The sequence below is a fragment of the Arachis ipaensis genome, chromosome B05 (genome assembly GCF_000816755.2).
Source record: "Arachis ipaensis cultivar K30076 chromosome B05, Araip1.1, whole genome shotgun sequence".
NCBI classification, from domain to species: Eukaryota; Viridiplantae; Streptophyta; class Magnoliopsida; order Fabales; family Fabaceae; genus Arachis; species Arachis ipaensis.
The window spans coordinates 14,541,472-14,561,307 of record NC_029789.2 but is presented as its reverse complement, the minus strand read 5'-3'; the positions used below and the strand labels follow the sequence as shown (position 1 = coordinate 14,561,307).

Here is a 19,836-nt window from a genome sequence, read left to right as displayed (position 1 = left end):
GTCGTTAACCCTAACAGAAAATAAATAAGTCATAATTCATACATGGATAACTGTCGGAAATTAAGAGAATCGGACGCTATTGCTGGTCACCGTCAACATCATGGTCGCGTCCGAATGGACCAAGTAGGTGCGAGCCTGTACCACATCGAGTCGGACGCCTAATCCTAGCCACTCGCCGATCTCCCGGCGGAGCCTCCTGTGCCCCAACTCCAAATGCAGATAGTGGCGTCCCCCCATCCCAAACCAAGTGTCGTACGGGCTGTCTGCGGGCTCATTCAAGTCGACCGGGAGCTGGGTCTCAGGAACCTGGGTCTCAGGCATATCCGCTGGCTGTGACCTATACTCCGTAGGGTCTGAAGGGCCGCCTGAAATCGAACTCTGGTACTGATAAACGTCGTCACCCCGTATGATCTCAGCAAAATTCGCATAGAACTGGGGTCCACCCAACTGATCGTCCAAATCCATGGTGAAAGAAGTGGTAGTAAGATCGGCTAACAGCTGTGTGCTACACCCATGTAGTACCTGAGAGCTAGATACGTGGGTAAAAGGTGTACCACCCATACTAGCCTCCGCGGTGCCACCAACATGAGTGTCTGTAGGGTGCCGACGCGACGATCCTACCTCGTCATCGTGGTGGACGGGAGGTGCTCCTCCACCACGAGCAGCCCGTCGTCTAGCAGAAGATCAACGAAGGCGATGATCTGCCTGACTTCCGTCATCACCACCAACCTGCTCCTCCTGCATCATGTCGTCTAGCCAGCGCCAGTCGCAATAAGTGGCATGTGTACCGATGCATCGTCTCTGCTCCAAACGTCTGTTATCCGGCATATCGGACACTGGAACTCTAGTCGGTGCCTGCGACGACCCTCTGAGTATAGCATCGTTCGGAACCTGGGTCGGCTTGGGGTCGGCGAAAGCAATCCCTGGTGACAGAATCTTATGTGCAACACGGTGCCACCAGTCCAGGTACTCAGGGGATGGAGTAGGATCAGGAACTCTCTGGACACTCAACACAGAACGAACTTGCTCGTCCCAATGCTGATGCCATGTCCTATAGTAAGTGGGGAACCATCTATCTCCACCCCTGCCGTCCTTACTATGAAGATACTCTATGTTGAGCGCTGGCTCAGGCAAATGCTGTACGCCCCCTAGCTGTGGAAAGACCCTGTCTACCTGATGCCACTCAATAACTGCAAAGTAGATCAGGCTAGTGAGAGCCCGCCATAACCGGCTGTGCTCCTCGGTCAGTATCTCCGAATGGATGACTGCCAGTACGTCCAGTGAACCATAAGGCTCCCACATAATCTGATAGACAAGAGGCAAGGTCAGCATTATACCAATGTATACATATAAGTGTGAAAAAAACAATTAAAATAACAACAAACAAAAACAAAATATTTACATCTCGATGAGTCAGTCGATCCAATGCCAGACGATACTGTATAATTCGCCGTTCCTTTCCATCAGAAGAGGGCAAATATGTGGCCCATCTGAGTTGCAGAAATAGCACGTAAGTATGTAATTTCAAATATAGAACGTAATGAACTTGAAAGAAAGAATGAATTAAAGTATACCTAGATGCCAATGGAAAATAGAAAGCATCAAAACCCGGCGGCCTCAGCGTGGGGAACCGCCAAAAGATCCATGACTGTAGCAACTGTAGGGGTCCAGCTAAGTTGGTGACGTTTCTATTCGCCACCCTGCACATGCATCGGTACAGCCACGCCAATGCAGTGGCGCCCCAGCTATAGCTGCCCATATCGTCAAGTCTCGCCACAAAAGGCAACCAGCGAAGGTGGACTCGATTAGCACTCTTGTCCATGAACAGCTGTGTCGACAGAAGCATCATAATATATGTGCGTGCATATATGCGCACGGTCTCCTCCGAAGCATCCGCTGGTAACACCTTAAACCGCTCATGAAACCATGTGAGGTGGACTGTGTATAACTTTCTCTTATCCGGTGGCGGAAGCTCACCAAATAACTCCTCGAACCACTCCCATGCCGGTCTGGCCCCCTCGATGTGCATGTGGAAGTCTGTCATGCACCCGGAAATAGCCTGACCATCCACAGGTAGCCCGAGCTGGTATGCCACGTCCTGGAGCGTGATAGTACACTCTCCGAATGGCATATGAAAAGTGTGGGTCTCAGGCCGCCACCTCTCGATAAATGCGCTGACCAGAGGTTCATCCAACCAGAACCAATGCGCGTTCAGCCTAGCCAGGTGGTACAACCCAGCCCTTTCTAAGTAAGGTATGATCCTATTATGTAACGGCATATTTTGTTGCCTACGGACGCTATACACACATCGGGTTGGCTGTATTTTCAGAAATAAAGAACACCAGCTTAATTTCTAACAATAACATCACCAACCAAATTGTAGCTTGTATTTCTAGTCTTAAGCTACTTGGGTTTTGAAATTACTAATTTACCTCTCTACCTTGACTACTAAATGTTAAATGTCAAAGTTTATATTTCAAATTTTTATTTTCAAACTAAAACCTAAACTAAGTCTCTGTCTATCTAATTAATGAATTACTTCCTTAATATTGAATAAAATATATATTTATTAAAATAGTGTTTGGAAATATAGATACTTACCTCTGCATCGATGGTTCCGGCTACGTGAGCAACGCCGTCGAGCCGATACAACCGCCGTTCATCCTCCATTCTTCCAAACTACTCAAGAATTTGAAATTTCTCTCCCTTCTCTCTACTTTCTTTCTCTAACTTTCTTTCCAAAATAACTCAAATGATTTCCGCTACAGCCTCACGCGGTATATATAGACACACCACTATACTCATAATCCACTACAGGGTGTAGCGGATTATGCAGAAACGCCATTTTATCATAAACCGCTACAGGGTGTATCGGTTTATGAGTAACCCCGCCCTCAACGTAATCCGCGATACCCTGTAGCGGATTACGTGTAATTAAGTTCCGTTGCAGGGTGTAGCGGATTATATATAGTTACGTTTGTTGTATTTGCGTTTGGAAATTGCCAATGTTGTATTTGCATAAACGTTTTATTCAATCATTTTATATGTGTAAATTGCCCGAAAAAAGATCTTTTTTTTATTTTTTAGCGTGTTTGGCAAATTTCTAGTAGTAAAAGTAAAAGCACTAGAAAAATTTAAAAAAAAAAACATCTTTTTTGAGAAGCTGTAATTTACATCTTTTTTTAAAAGATCTTTTTCTCTTAAAAAAAAGATGTTTTTCATGTAATAAATAAACAAAAAAGTACTTTTATATTGTTATACCCAAACATAATTGATAGATAAAAAGATCTTTTTGTATGAGATACCCAAACATAAAATTACTTTTACTTTTCCATAAAATCTTTTAAAAAAAGATAACTCGAAAAGAGATCTTTTCTTAGAAGCTCACCCAAACAAGCTCTTAATTGGACTACATTTACTATTCAACCTGTATTATTAATTTATGGGGAGTGTTAGGTAAACAATGACCATCTTGAACAATATGAACAACCACCAATCAAATAAAAATACACTACACCTCCAAATTAATCATCTAAATTTTAATATTAAAATAATCATCCGTACACCTAGTGAAATGAATATCCAATATATCTATTGTTCACATTGTTTAATATTTTCATTATCTACCTATATTTTTCTTTAATTTATTATTGTATGAAGAAGTATTCATCTCAAGATAATAATTGGCAGATAATTTAATATATATTATTAAAATTATTAATTTATTTGAATATATTTTTATGAAAATAATTTATTTATTTTGTTATATTTGATTTCTTCTGTGATGAATAATGTTTGTTGTTCCGAGAGTTGTCTAAAATGTTGATTTGAGTATGAAAATAAGGTCCAGATCTTTTGCGAAGTAGCGTCCAATTTGTTCTTGAGCCGAGGTGCCACCGAGTTCTTCGTGAGGAGGTGGGAGTAGTACCTGCAAGAGACTTTGATACTTAAGTTAACAAGAGTTTTAAGTAGATATTTTAGTAGGTTAGAATGTGAATATACTTAAAGAGTGTTAGTGTATTTATAAGTAAAGTTGATAACTATATTTTTTGAAGTAATTCTATCTTTATTAATAAATAACTATTCCTTTTATCTTGATCATTCTTGAGAATTTGTTAAAATCTATCTTTATATTTAAAATTAAACTTTGCGAAAGAATCTAGAATTTAAATAACATATATGTTGTAAATACATGTTAAAATTATTAATTAAAATTTTTTATGTAAAATATATAAAATAACATTAGACTAAATATCTATCAGTTCGTTGTCAAAATCCTTGAATGATGTCAAGAAATTTCAGGGAGACTAAATATAACATTAGACTATTATTAAACCCTGTCTATATAAATTTATTAGTATTTTTACTCGTAATAATATATTATGAAAATATATATTTTTTAAAATTATAATCAATTTTATTTTGAGAGTATAAATTATATATGGCAAAAAAAATTTATAATATCATACTATTTTTACCAAAAAAAGTTGTAGGTCCACAAAATTTTTTTATTAAGAATACCAATTTATAGATAAAAAATCAAATAATACAGTTTTTAGTTATTATTTTTATATGAAAAAGTTTAATTTTTTATTAATAATTAATTTTAACATTCGTTATCTAAAATTTGAAAAAATTTAACGTGTATATTTTTACGTTTAATTAGGTGTTAAGTCTGTTGCATAAATAATTTAAATGTCTATTATAAATTTAATATTTTTTAGGGCAAATCACAATAATAAACCAAGGGAAGCAAAATTTTACACAAATCCGCCAAACCAAAATCTGCTTCATGAATCCACCAATGCACATGTATATGTAGTTCGAACCAGCCTGATTCGAACTCCATTTCTACATAATTCGAACCAGGTTGGTTCGAATTATACACAAACACATGCACAGACTCCTAATATTTTTTATGCTATTTTTTTTAAATTATTTTGCATAGGATAAAATATTTTTTGTAGTATAATTTAAATAAATTTATTAAAAAAATTGGTTAAAAAATATTCATGAGCTATTAAAAATGGACAAAAGAGTATTGTATGGAATTCGAATCGATAGCTCATTAATATTTTAAAGAAGTCTCGTAATTAAATATTTTGTTAGCTTTTTTTTAATGTATAAAATAAAATATATATTTATTTAATTTTTAAATTATTAATTATTTTAATAAGTGTATAATTCGAACCAAACTGGTTCGAATTAGTGTGTGCATGTGTTTGTGTATAATTCGAACCAAGCTGGTTCGAATTATGTAGAAATGGAGTTCGAATCAGGCTGGTTCGAACTACATATAAATGTGCATTGGTGGATTCATGAAGCAGATTTTGGTTTGGCGGATTTGTGTAAAATTTTGCTCCCTTTGGCTTATTTGAGTTTTTTACCCTATTTTTTATTTGAATTATATTATTTTGTTAATTTTGTTTTCTGTAGAAGAGAAAGGTAGAAAAAATAGAGAATGAGAAAAAAGAGAGAGAAAGATATAGATGAAGAATGAGAGTGAGAATGAGAGTTTGTTAATTTTGGAAGAAAATTTTTTATTTTAATTGTAATAAAAAAATTTCATATGACAGATTTTGATTTGTCAAATTACTAATATAAAATATAAATTATATATAGAGTAAAAATGATAGAGAGAAATAGAAAAATAGAGGAAAGTAGATGAGAGAATTTAGGAAGGGAGTTTATTAATTTTGAAAAAATATTTTTGCTCAATTTTAATAAGAGAGTTTCATGTGACACATTTGATTATTAAATTATATAGTAATATATGATACATAATATAGGTATATTTTAATTTTAATTTTAATTTTAATACAATTAAAGAATGTCATGTTGCACATCTTTTATTGTCAAATTAGTAATTTATAATTAATATTAATATTAATAATGATATATAAAATAGATAGAGTGGTTGAAGAAAGTGGAGAGATAGAAGAAGGAAGAGGGAGGATGGGAGAACTCTTTAATTTTGGAGGAAAAGATTTAATTTCAATTGTAATGAGGGAGTAACATGTAGCACATTTTGGTTGTAAAATTAGTATAGAGGAGAGAAGAATTCTTTAATTTTGAAGGAAAAGATTTAATTTCAATTATAATGAGAGAGTGATATGTGGCATAGTTTGGTTGTAAAATTAGTAAGGAGAAAAAGAATTTCTTAATTTAAAAAAAAATTTGATTCTAATTGTAACAATATTATACAGACACGAATTAATAAATAAAATGTAGAGTAAACATAAATCAACAATAATGATTATGTACGTACCCTTCTCAAGAAAAAATATGATAAAATATAAAAAGTAAAACAGCTGGTGTCAGAAATAGGTTATATTATACCTACAATATTCAATAAACCAACCATTTATTTAACTTATCTAAGGTGGAGAAACTTATTGTCTTTGTGATTGAAAAACTTGTTCACAGTCATCTTCCAAACTTTTCTATCCAACCAAGAACTTTAACCGTTTCATGTAATTATGATGTTACTTCACTTCATCATAGGTGACATGCACATACCAGTTTTGCTGCTACTAACACTTAGCTTCTGCCATGTTGCGAATTCCTTATTAGACACCATAACCTCCTCTAATTACATCCTTAAGGACCCCAAAACCTTAAGCTCCAACAACACTTTGTTCCACCTAGGATTCTTCACCCATTCTAACTCATCAACCTTATCCTACCTCGGAATTTGGTACATGTCCAAATCTTCTGTGGTCTGGGTTGCCGTCAGAAACCAACCTATAAAGGATTCTTCTTCAAGGCATCTCAAAATATCTGAGGATGGAAACCTTGTTTTCATGAACCAACAGAAGCAGATTCTTTGGTCAACAAACATCACAAATATTACATCCACACAACGGCACAGCTTCAGAACACCGGAAACCTTGTGTTGTAAGAAATCACCATAGGAAGGATCCTTTGGCAGAGTTTCCAGCACCTTGCAGATACTTTCTTGCCGAAAATGGAGCTTAGCACCAATGAGATTACCGGCAAGAGAGTGAAACTCACCTCATGGAGAACTCCTAATGATCCATCCATAGGAGACTTCACTATGAGTCTTGAACCGCTTCACATCGCTCAAGTGTTCATATGGAGAGGAACTCAACCTTATTGGCGAAGTGGTCCATGGAACGGTCAAGTTTTTATTGGGATACCTACTATGAACGCGAACTATCTTGACGGGTTCTCCTTAGATGGTGAAGGTGAAACCAACGGCACTTACTACCTCTCATACAACTATGCGAATGTGTCAATGATGTATGTGTTGAGTTCTGATGGAAACCTTCATGAAACCTGTTGGGATTATGCAAAGAGAGATTGGATTGTGGACTGGTCTGCTGTAAGCTCTGTGTGTGATGTTTATGGAGAGTGTGGTCCCTTTGGAATCTGTGATCCTAAAAATTCACCTATCTGCAGCTGTTTGAGAGGGTTTGAGCCAAAAAATGCTCAAGAGTGGAATAAACAAAACTGGAGCAGCGGTTGTGTGAGGAAGAAGCCTCTGCAATGTGATGAGAGAGTTAGAAATAATGGGAGTAGTGATGGGTTTGTGAAGCTGCAAAATGTCAAGGTTCCAGATTTTTCACAGTGGTTATCTTCCATTGCTTATGATTGCAGAACTGAGTGCTTGGCAAATTGCTCTTGCATTGCATACACTTATGATTCTGGCATTGGCTGCATGTTATGGTGTGGAAACTTGATGGACATACAGCAATTCTCAATGGGAGGCATTGATCTTTACATTCGAGTTTCCTCTTCGGAACTTGGTAACTTTATTATGAATTTCATTGCTCAATGCCTTGTTTGTACATGATGACATGTAGAACACCAGGACTAACTTTATCTTAATTTCTTTGAACACTGAAAAGAAGAAAACTCACACACTGATCATAGTTCTTTTGGTCATAATAGCAATGGCTCTTATTGTGGCTTGTGCATATATCTTGAGGAAAAGGGCAATCAGAGGAGGTAACTACAATTCATACAATATGTTTTCCTATGCAGAATAAATAGTTTGAAACATTTGATATTTCTGTGCAGTGAAAGCACTTTAAAGAATTCAGAGAAGAAGTTATGTTAATGATATGAGTCACGTTGAACTTCCGGATAATTCACTATTTGAGCTTGAAAAGCTTGCTACTGCAACAAACAACTTCCACTCAAATAATAAGCTAGGACAAGGTGGTTTTAGATCTGTACATAAGGTATTAGTATTACAGTATGTATCTTTTTTCTTAACACAGTAAGTGTTATATCCCACAGATTGTGAGTTTTATTCATATCTTTCAGGGTAGATTGGAAGATGGACAGGAGATAGCAGTTAAAAGACTTTCAAAAACATCTGGACAAGGTGTAGAAGAATTTATGAATGAAGTTATGGTAATATCAAAACTTCAACATCGAAATTTTGTCAGACTTCTTGGATGTTGCATCGAAAGAGATGAAAAGATTTTGATCTATGAATACCTACCAAACCGAAGTTTGGATGCACATATATTTGGTTAGTTCCCATCATTTCATCTTATTTGATAAAAATGAATCTCTTTTCAGTGGATGAATTTGTTATCATTCAATTAATTTGGGTCCTTCTTTGATATATAGCTAAAATACTCATAACAATTTGTTGTTATTGCAGATCCGCCTAAACAAAAGGTATTAAATTGGAAAAAACGTTTTAACAATCGCTCGAGCTCTACTTTATCTTCACAGAGATTCTAGATTAAAGATTATACACAAAGACTTGAAATTAAGTAATATATTATTAGATAACGAGTTAAATCCGAAAATATCAGATTTTGGTATGGCAAAAATTTTTGAGAATACTGAAAATGAAGCCAATACTAGAAGAATTGTTGGAACATTATAAGTATTCTATCTTTTGTTGGAATTTAATTTATATATGAAATGATAATTAAAGAAATTAACTTTAAAATTTATGCAGTGGTTATATATCACCAGAATATGCTTTACAAGGACTATTTTCAAAAAAATCAGACGTATTTAGGTTTGGTGTTTTACTTTTGGAGATTATTAATGGTAGAAAAAATAGTAGCTTTTATGAGAATGTTGAATCTTTGAACCTTTTGGGGTTTGTAAGTTTTTTTAAATTACTCACGTCAATTTAATCTTTTCCAAAAGGAATTTCTTCCTAGTTCCTAGTAATGTGAAGGTTAACAACCAGTACATGCTTACTGTTAATGTTTGCAGGCTTAGAAATTGTGGAGAAATGACAACATAGCATCATTAATAGATCCATAAATATCAAATCCAAGCAATAAAGAAGACATAACGAGGTGCATACATATTGGTCTTTTGTGTGTACAAGAACTTGCAAGCTATAGGCCTACTATGACTGCAGTAATTTCGATGCTTAATAGTGAGACTGTTAATCTTCCTCCTCCCAAACAGCTAGCATTCATTTAAATACAGACTATGATAGATATAGAGTCTTCTCTTAGAAATGATGGAGCATCTTCCATCAATTACATGAGTCTGACAAACATCCGAGGAAGATAAAGGATTGATCATGTCTTCTTGTAAAATAATTAATTATTATGATGCTTCATCAATTATTTTCTTTCTTTATGCTACTACAGTTAAAATTAGAATCGCTGCTTCATTCAAGCAATTTGTAACAACAGTTACTTACAATATTTCATTCAACTTTTATATATATATAAAGAAAAAAGAACTGTATTCAAGTTATAGAAATAAAATACAAAGAATAAGATACGAGGTTTGCTGATGCTGGAGCGTCGTTTAGATCACCAATCTTAGCGAGATTAATAACTCCACTATGATAAAAATAGCCAAAAATCCACTTTAGTTGGCTAAACTAAGGATGCACCTCTTACTCTCAAAGAGCCTATAGAAAAATAAGCATGCTGCGCAGAAATTGTGATCATTCCTTCCTTGGTAACGGCGCTAAAAACTAAATATGCACGTTCAGGTTCTTAATTCTGTTTCACAACTTCGCACAACTGACCAGCAAGTGCACTGGGTCGTCCAAGTAATAAACCTTACGTGAGTAAGGGTCGATCCCATAGAGATTGTCGGCTTGAAACAAGCTATGGTCATCTTGTAAATCTCAGTCAGGCGGATATTAAATGGTTATGGAGTTTTCGAATAATGATAATAAATAAATAGAAAATAAAGATAGAGATACTTATGTAATTCATTGGTGAGAATTTCAGATAAGCGTATAGAGATGCTTTCGTTCCTCTGAACCTCTGCTTTCCTGCTGTCTTCATCCAATCAATCCTACTCCTTTCCATGCCAAGCTGTATGTTAGGCATCACCGTTGTCAATGGCCACCTGTCCTTTCAGTTAAAATGGTCCAATGCGCTATCACTGCATGGCTAATCATCTGTTGGTTCTCGATCATACTGGAATAGGATCCATTGATCCTTTTGCGTCTGTCACTACGCCCAACACTCGCGAGTTTGAAGCTCGTCACAGTCATTCAATCCCTGAATCCTACTCGGAATACCATAGACAAGGTTTAGACTTTTCGGATTCTCAAGAATGGCCGTCCATGGGTTCTAACTTATACCACGAAGACACTAATAACTCGGACTCGATCCCCTGTATTAGATATCCAAGAGATACTCATTCTAGCTTGTTTGCATGTAGAACGGAAGTGTTTGTCAGGCACGCGTTCATAAGTGAGAATAACGATGAGCGTCACATAATCATCACATTCATCATGTTCTTGGGTGCGAATTGATATCTTAGAAGCGGAATAAGTTGAATTGAATAGAAAAACAATAGTACTTTGCATTAATTCATGAGGAACAGCAGAGCTCCACACCTTAATCTATGGAGTGTAGAAACTCTACCGTTGAAAATACATAAGAACAAGGTTCAGGCATGGCCGAATGGCCAGCCCCCAAAACGTAATCTAAAGATGAAAAGATGAAAAGATCTCCATTCTCTAAATACAATAGTAAAAAGTCCTATTTATACTAAACTAGTCACTAGGGTTTACAGAGATAAGTAAATGATGCAGAAATCTACTTCCGGGGCCCACTTGGTGTGTGCTTGGACTGAGCATTGAGCTTTACACGTGTAGAGGCTTCTCTTGGAGTTGAACGCCAGTTTGTAACCTATTTCTGGCGTTTAACTCCACTTTGCAACCTGTTTCAGGCGTTTGACTCCAGACTGCAGCATGGAACTGGCGTTCAACACCATTTTACGTCATCTAAACTTGAGCAAAGTATGGACTATTATATATTGCTTGAAAGCCCTGGATGTCTACTTTCCAACGCAATTGAGAGCGCGCCATTTGGAGTTCTGTAGCTCCATAAAATCCACTTTGAGTGCAGGGATGTCAGAATCCAACAGCATCTGCAGTCCTTCTTCAACCTCTGAATCTGATTTTTGCTCAAGTCCCTCAATTTCAGCCAAAAAATACCTGAAATCACAAAAAAATACACAAACTCATAGTAAAGTCCCAAAATGTGAATTTAGCATAAAAACTAATAAAAACATCCCTAAAAGTAACTAGATCCTACTAAAAATATACTAAAAACAATGCCAAAAAGCGTATAAATTATCCGCTCATCACAACACCAAACTTAAATTGTTGCTTGTCCCCAAGTAACTGAAAATCAAATAGGATAAAAAGAAGAGAATATACTATAAATTCCAAATTATCAATGAAACTTAGCTCCAATCAGATGAGCGGGACTTGTAGCTTTTTGCCTCTTGAATAGTTTTGGCACCTCACTTTATCCATTGAAGTTCAGAATAATTGGCATCTATAGGAACTCAGAGTTCAGATAGTGTTATTGATTCTCCTAGTTCAGTATGTTGATTCTTGAACACAGCTACTTTATGAGTCTTAGCCGTGGCCCTAAGCACTTTGTTTTCCAGTATTACCACCGGATACATAAATGCCACAGACACATAACTGGGTGAACCTTTTCAGATTGTGACTCAGCTTTGCTAAAGTCCCCAATTAGTGGTGTCCAGGGTTCTTAAGCACACTCTGTTTTTGCTTTGGACCTTGACTTTAACCGCTCAGTCTCAAGTTTTCACTTGACACCTTCACGCCACAAGCACATGGTTAGGGACAGCTTGGTTTAGCCGCTTAGGCCAGGATTTTATTCCTTTAGGCCCTCTTATCCACTGATGCTCAAAGCCTTGGATCCTTTTTATTGCCCTTGTCTTTTGGTTTTAAGGGCTACTGGCTTTTTGCTCTTGCCTTTTGGTTTTAAGAGCTTTTGACTTTTTCTGCTTGCTTTTTCTTTTCTTTTTTTTTTCTGCAAGCTTTTGTATTCACTGTTTTTTCTTACTTCAAGAATCATTTTTATGATTTTTCAGATTATCAAATAATATGTCTCCTTTTTCCTTATTCTTCAAGAGCCAACATATTTAACATTCATAAACAACAACTTCAAAAGACATATGCACTGTTCAAGCATTCATTCAGAAAACAAAAAGTATTGTCACCACATCAAAATAATTAAACTAGTTTCAAGGATGAATTTGAAACCATGTACTTCTTGTTCTTTTGTAATTAAAACATTTTTCATTCAAGAGAGGTGATGGATTCATATTCACTACTTTAAGGCATAGACACTTGAATACTAATGATCATATAGTGAAGACACAAACATAGATAAACATTTAACATAAAAACAAAAAACAGACAATTTAAGAACAAGGAATGAGTCCACCTTAGTGATGGTGGCGTTTTCTTCTTGAGGAACCAATGATGTCCTTGAGCTCTTCTATGTCTCTTCCTTGTCTCTTCCTTGTCTTTGTTGCTCCTCCCTCATTGCTCTTTGATCTTCTCTAATTTCATGGAGGATGATGGAGTGCTCTTGATATTCCACCCTTAGTTGTCCCACGTTGGAACTTAATTCTCCTAGGGAGGTGTTGATTTGCTCCCAAAAATTTTGTGGAGGAAAGTGCATCCCTTGAGGCATCTCAGGAATTTCTTGGTGATGAGCTTCTTCATGCGTCTCTTAAGATCCATGAATAGGCTCTCGTTTGCCTTTTGAGTCAATTTTCCATTGAGCTCCTTCTACACATATGTCCATGAGGACTTGGTCTAACCTTTGATCAAAGTTGACTCTTCTTGTGTAGGGGCGTGCGTTTTCTTCCATCATTGGTAGGTTGAACGCCAGCCTTACATTCTCCGGACTAAAATCTAAGTATTTCCTCCGAACCATGGTGAGCCAATGCTTTGGATTCGGGTTCTCACTTTGATCATGGTTCCTAGTGATCCATGCGTTTGCATAGAACTCTTGAACCATTAGGATTCCGACTTGTTGAATGGGATTGGTTAGGGCTTCCCAACCTCTTCTTTGGATCTCATGTCGGATCTCCGGATACTCATTTCTCTTGAGTTTGAAAGGGACCTCGGGGATCACCTTCTTCTTGGCCACAACATCATAGAAGTGGTCTTGATGGGCTTTGGAGATGAATCTTTCCATTTCCCATGACTCGGAGGTGGAAGCTTTTGTCTTCCCTTTCCCTTTTCTAGAGGTTTCTCCGGTCTTAGGTTCCATCAATGGTAATGGAAAAACAAAAAGCTTATGATTTTACCACACCAAACTTAGAATATTGCTCGCCCTCGAGCAAGAGAAGAAAGAAAAGAAGTAGAAGAAGAGAAAATATGGAGGAGAGTGAGGGGGAGGTGTATTCGGCCAAGGTGTAGAAGATAGGGTTGTCTTGTGTGAAAATGAAGGAGGATAGAGGGGTTTATATAGTGAGGGGGAGGGAGTAGGTTCGGCCATAGTGGGTGGGTTTGGGTGGGAAAGTGATTTTGAATTTTGAAGGTAGGTGGGGTTTATGGGGAAAAGTGGATGGATGTGAGTGGTGGTAGGTGGTAATAGGGAAGGGAGATTGAGGTGATTGGTGAAGGGTTTTGGGGAAGAGTGTTTATTGGGAAGAGAGGATGAATGAGAAGAGGGGAGAGTATGAGTGGAGGTAGGTGGGGATCCTGTGGAGTCCACAAATCCTGAAGTGATCATGTGGGGTCCACAGATCCTGAGGTGTTAAGGATTTACATCCCTGTACCAATTAGGCATGCAAAATGCCTTTGCATGCATTTCTGGCGTTTAAACGCCGAAGTGATGCTTGTTCTGGGCGTTCAACGCCCATGTGCAGCATGTTTCTGGCGTTGAACGCTAGCTTCATGCTTGTTTCTGGCGTTCAGCGCTAGCTCTTCTCAGGGTGTATTCCTGGCGTTTAAACGCCAGGATGTTGCTTGTTTCTGGCGTTCAACGCCAGATGCTCCTTACTGGGGTTTAAACACCAGTAAGTCCTTCCTCCAGGGTGTGATTTTTCTTCTGCTGTTTTTGATTCTGTTTTTAATTTTTGTATTTATTTTGTGACTCCACATGATCATGAACCTAATAAAACATAAAAGAACAATAAAAATAAAAATAGAATTAAATAAATAAATGGGTTGCCTCCCAACAAGCGCTTCTTTAATGTCAATAGCTTGACAGTGGGCTCTCACGGAGCCACACAGGTGATCAGGTCAATTTTATAGATTCCCAACACCAAACTTAGAGTTTGGCTGGGGCCTCCCAACACCAAACTTAGAGTTTGATTGTGGGGGCTTTGTTTGACTTTGTATTGAGAGAAGCTTTTCATGCTTCCTCTCCATTGTCACAGAAGGATAGCCTTGGGCCTTAAATACAAGGTAGTCCCCATTCAATTGAAGGACTAATTCTCCTCTGTTAACATCTATCACAGCTCCTGCTGTGGCTAGGAAAGGTCTTCCAAGGATGATGCATTCATCCTCATCCTTCCCAGTGTCTAAGATTATGAAATCAGCAGGGATGTAAAGACCTTTAACCTTTACTAGCACGTCCTCTACTTGTCCATAAGCCTGTTTTCTTGAGTTGTCTGCCATTTCTAATGAGATTCTGGCAGCTTGCACCTCAAAGATTCCCAGTTTCTCCATTACAGAGAGGGGCATGAGGTTTATCCCTGACCCAAGGTCACATAGAGCCTTCTCAAAGGTCATGGTGCATATGGTACAAGGTATTAAGAACTTTCCAGGATCCTGTTTCTTCTGAGGCAATGTCAGTTGATCCAGATCACTCAGTTCATTGATGAGCAAGGGAGGTTCATCTTCCCAAGTCTCATTACCAAATAATTTGGCATTCAGTTTCATGATTGCACCAAGGTACTTGGCAACTTGCTCTTCAGTAGCATCCTCATTCTCTTCAGAAGAAGAATACTCATCAGAGCTCATGAAGGGCATAAAGAGGTTCATTGGAATCTCTATGGTCTCTAGATGAGCCTCAGAGTCCTTTGGTTCCTCAGAAGAAAACTCCTTATTGATCACTGGACGTCCCAGGAGGTCTTCCTCACTGGGATTCACGTCCTCTCCCTCCCTTGTAGGTTCAGCCATGGTGATTAAATCAATGGCTTTGCACTCTCTCTTTGGATTTTCTTCTGTATTGCTTGGGAGAGTACTAGGAGGAGTTTCAGTGACTCTTTTACTCAGCTGGCCCACTTGTGCCTCCAAATTTCTAATGGAGGACCTTGTTTCATTCATGAAACTTAAAGTGGCCTTAGATAGATTAGAGACTATATTTGCTAAGTTAGATGGATTCTGCCCATGTCTTCTTTTTCAAGATTCTCTGTAAGGTTTTCTCTGGATTGTTGTATTTTAGCTTCTCTTAGTTTCTTCTTCAGAGTCCTTTCAGGTTCAGGGTCTGCTTCAACAAGAATGTTCTTGTCCTTGCTCCTGCTCATATGAAAAAGAAGAGAACACAAAACAAAATATGGAATCCTCTATGTCATAGTATAGAAATTCCTTTATGTGAGTATAAGAATATAAGAATAGAAGAAGAGAAATTCGAACACCAAGAGAGAGAGAGGGTTCGAATTTTGAGATGAAGAGAAGTGTTAGTGAATAAATAAATAAATAATTAGAAGGAGATAAGAGAGAGGGAATTTCGAAAATTAAACAAATTAAAATTGAAATATTTTTGTTTTTAATTTGAAATTAGAGTAAAATTCAAAAATTAGAAAAGAAATAAAATTAAAATTAAAAATTAAAATAATTAGTTAATTAAAAAGGAATTTTGAAAAATGTGAAGGTGATTTTCGAAAATTAGAGAGAGAATTAGTTAGGTAGTTTTGAAAAAGATATGATTGAAACAAAAAGATAAGATTGATTGAAAAAGATTTGAAAATTATTTTTGAAAAAGATAAGAAGTTAGAAAAGATTTTGAAATTGATTTTGAAAAAGATATGATTGAGAGATATGATTGAAAATCATTTTGAAAAGGATTTGAAAAGGATTTGAAAAGGAAATTAAAAAGATTTAATTTTGAAAATTAAAGTTGATTACTTGACTAACAAGAAACTAAAAAGATATGATTTTAAAATTTAAAGATTGAACTTTTCTTACTAGGCAAGTAACAAACTTAAAATTTTTAAATCAATCACATTAATTGTTAGTAAAGATTTGAAATTATGAAACAATATAAGAAAAAGATTTTTGAAAATCATTTTGGAATTTTCGAAAATTATGAAAGAAAAATGAAAAAGATTTGATTTTTGAAAAAGATTTGAAAAAGATAAGATTTTTAAATTGAAAATTTGATTTGACTCATAAGAAATAACTAAATTTTAAAAAGTTTTGAAAAAGTCAACTCAAATTTTCGAAAATTTATGAGTGAAAAAGGGAAAGATATTTTTTTTTATTTTTTGAATTTTAAGAAAGAAAGAGAGAAACAACCCAAAGACTCAATGCATGAAAATTTTGGATCAAAACATGTGATGCATGCAAGAACACTATGAATGTCAAGATGAACACTAAGAACACTTTGAATGTCAAGATGAACACCAAGAACTTATTTTTGAAAAATTTTCAAGAAAAGAAAACATGCAAGACACCAAACTAAAAGATTTTTTTTTATTCTTTAGACATTAATAATTCAAGAATGCATATGAAAAACAAGGAAAGACACAAAACAAGAAAATATGAAGATCAAACAAGAAGACTGGCCAAAAACAACTTGAAGATCACGAAGAATGCAATGCATGAAATTTTCGAAAATAATTGAGAAAAACAAACACATGCAAGACACCAAACTTAAAAACTGACTATAGACTCAAACAAGAAACACAAAAATATTTTTGATTTTATGATTTTATTTTTTTTTTTGGTTTTTTCAAAAATTATTTTGGAAAAACGAAAAAGAAGAAAATTTTTTTTGTATTTTTCGAAAAAAAAAGAGTAAAAACAAAAAGGTTAAAATTAAAATAAAATTATCTAATCTGAGAAACAAGATGAACCGTCAGTTGTCCAAACTCGAACAATCCCCGGCAACGGCGCCAAAAACTTGGTGCGCAGAAATCGTGATCATTTCTTCCTTGGTAACGACGCTAAAAACTAAATACGCACGTTCATGTTCTTAATTCTGTTTCACAACTTCGCACAACTGACCAGCAAGTGCACTGGGTCGTCCAAGTAATAAACCTTATGTGAGTAAGGGTCGATCCCACAGAGATTGTTGGCTTGAAACAAGCTATGGTTATCTTGTAAATCTCAGTCAGGCGGATATTAAATGGTTATGGAGTTTTCGAATAATGATAATAAATAAATAGAAAATAAAGATAGAGATACTTATGTAATTCATTGGTGAGAATTTCAGATAAGCGTATAGAGATGCTTTTGTTCTTCTGAACCTCTGCTTTCCTGCTGTCTTCATCCAATCAATCCTACTCCTTTCCATGGCAAGCTGTATGTTAGGCATCACCGTTGTCAATGGCCACCTGTCCTCTCAGTTAAAATGGTCCAATGTACTGTCACTGCATGACTAATCATCTGTCGGGGCCCACTTGGTGTGTGCTTGGGCTGAGCATTGAGCTTTACACGTGTAGAGGCTTCTCTTGGAGTTGAACGCCAGTTTGTAACCTATTTCTGGCGTTTAACTCCACTTTGCAACCTGTTTCTGGCGTTTGACTCCAGACTGCAGCATGGAACTGGCGTTCAACGCCATTTTACATCATCTAAACTTGGGCAAAGTATGGACTATTATATATTGTTAGAAAGCCCTGGATGTCTACTTTCCAACTCAATTGAGAGCGCGCCATTTGGAGTTTTGTAGCTCCAGAAAATCCACTTTGAGTGCAGGGAGGTCAGAATCCAACAGCATCTGCAGTCTTTCTTCAACCTCTGAATCTGATTTTTGCTCAAGTCCCTCAATTTCAGCCAGAAAATACCTGAAATCACAGAAAAATACACAAACTCATAGTAAAGTCCCGAAATGTGAATTTAGCATAAAAACATCCCTAAAAGTAACTAGATCCTACTAAAAATATACTAAAAATAATGCCAAAAAGCGTATAAATTATTCGCTCATCAAAGCATAGAACTTATTTAATATATAACTCAATCAACTCAACTTCGTAAGTAAAAGGGGTACATATGCATATTTATACTAGTAGGGGAGGACTCATAACACAATATAATAATACAAACGTAAAGATATATGCTCCTGCATTGTTCTCCTTGAGTTGGAAAGAACTCCTGCATTGTCCTCCCTACATAGCTTAGCTTGATTCTTTTGACCATCTACATATATTATAACAAAGTTTTTTTTTTTTTTTGGTCAAATATTATAACAGAGTTAATACGATCTTTTTGCCATATTTGATAAATGAATATGTATTTTTGAAATCCTCATGAATAACTCAACGATCATATTGCCAAGGACGTCCTAACAGTAGTTACATGCATCCATCGGGCTGACATCACACCACACTGTATCCTTATATTTTCTCCCCATAGAAAATTCGACACAACGTCGCTTTGTTACTTTAACTTCATTCTCCCACCAAGCTGACACATGCTTCTTCAACTTGATTGCTACAAGCTTCACGCGCTTGTCATCTAGAATGTTTTTTAATTCGAACACCCTTTTCGTTGTGCAAAGCCAGTCGATGTCAGGTTGGAATCTCCCTTTAAACTCAAGAATATTAATTTTGATTCTGTAACATCCCAATTTTTTTTTTGAAACATTTTACATTTACCCTCTAATTTTATAAAAATACCAAAACTATCCCTTGCCCCTTTTTTAAAATCCTAAACCCTAATTTCAATAACACTTACCTCACCATTCACTCTCCCACACACGCTGAATAATGAAACAAAAAAAAACTCAGAAGAGAGAATGAATGAGAGAGAAAGCAAAAGAGGGGGGAAAGGAGAGGACGACGTCGACTATGAGAGCGGGAAGAGAGGGAACAAAGACGCAATGAACGGAGGAGAGGAAAGGAGGCGACGATGATTGTCGCAGTCAAAGGAGACGTCGTCGTTCCGTCGCTGCTGCTGTGATTAAGGAGCCGAAGGAGAGAGAAGAAGCAAGTAGAGAGAGAAACGTGACAGGGGAGGAGCCGTTCCTCTGCTACTACTGCTTCCATTGCTGTTGAGGCCGCCGTCGTCTCTATTGCAGTTACCGTCATTGCTGAATGAAGAGGGAGAGATTGAGTTGGACAGAGAAGGGAGGAAGAGAGAGTCGCGATGGAGGAGCCATTGACCATCATCGCGGCTGCTATTGCTATCAACGGAGCTGGCCGTCAGGGACATCACCGTCGTTGATGCTGATGAACCGTCTTAGTTGCTGTTTTGATCTTGCTCAGCCCCACGCTCCTTTCATTCTCGTCTCTAAGGGGTTCGGTCTCTTCAGTCCCTTGAGACCAAATTGTAAGTAGGTTTTATATTTATAACTGTTAAAGTTTTTTGTTTATGCTATTCTGAGTTTTTAATTATATTTATAACATTGTTGTTGAGTTTGAAAAACTGAGATGATGATTAAACATTATTAAAATATAAATTAAAAATTTATTAGA

At 36.5% G+C, this 19,836-nt stretch overlaps 1 pseudogene; it reads left to right on the top strand.

The window, feature by feature from the left end:
- Window positions 6,411-9,515, top strand: LOC107640219 (annotated as a pseudogene).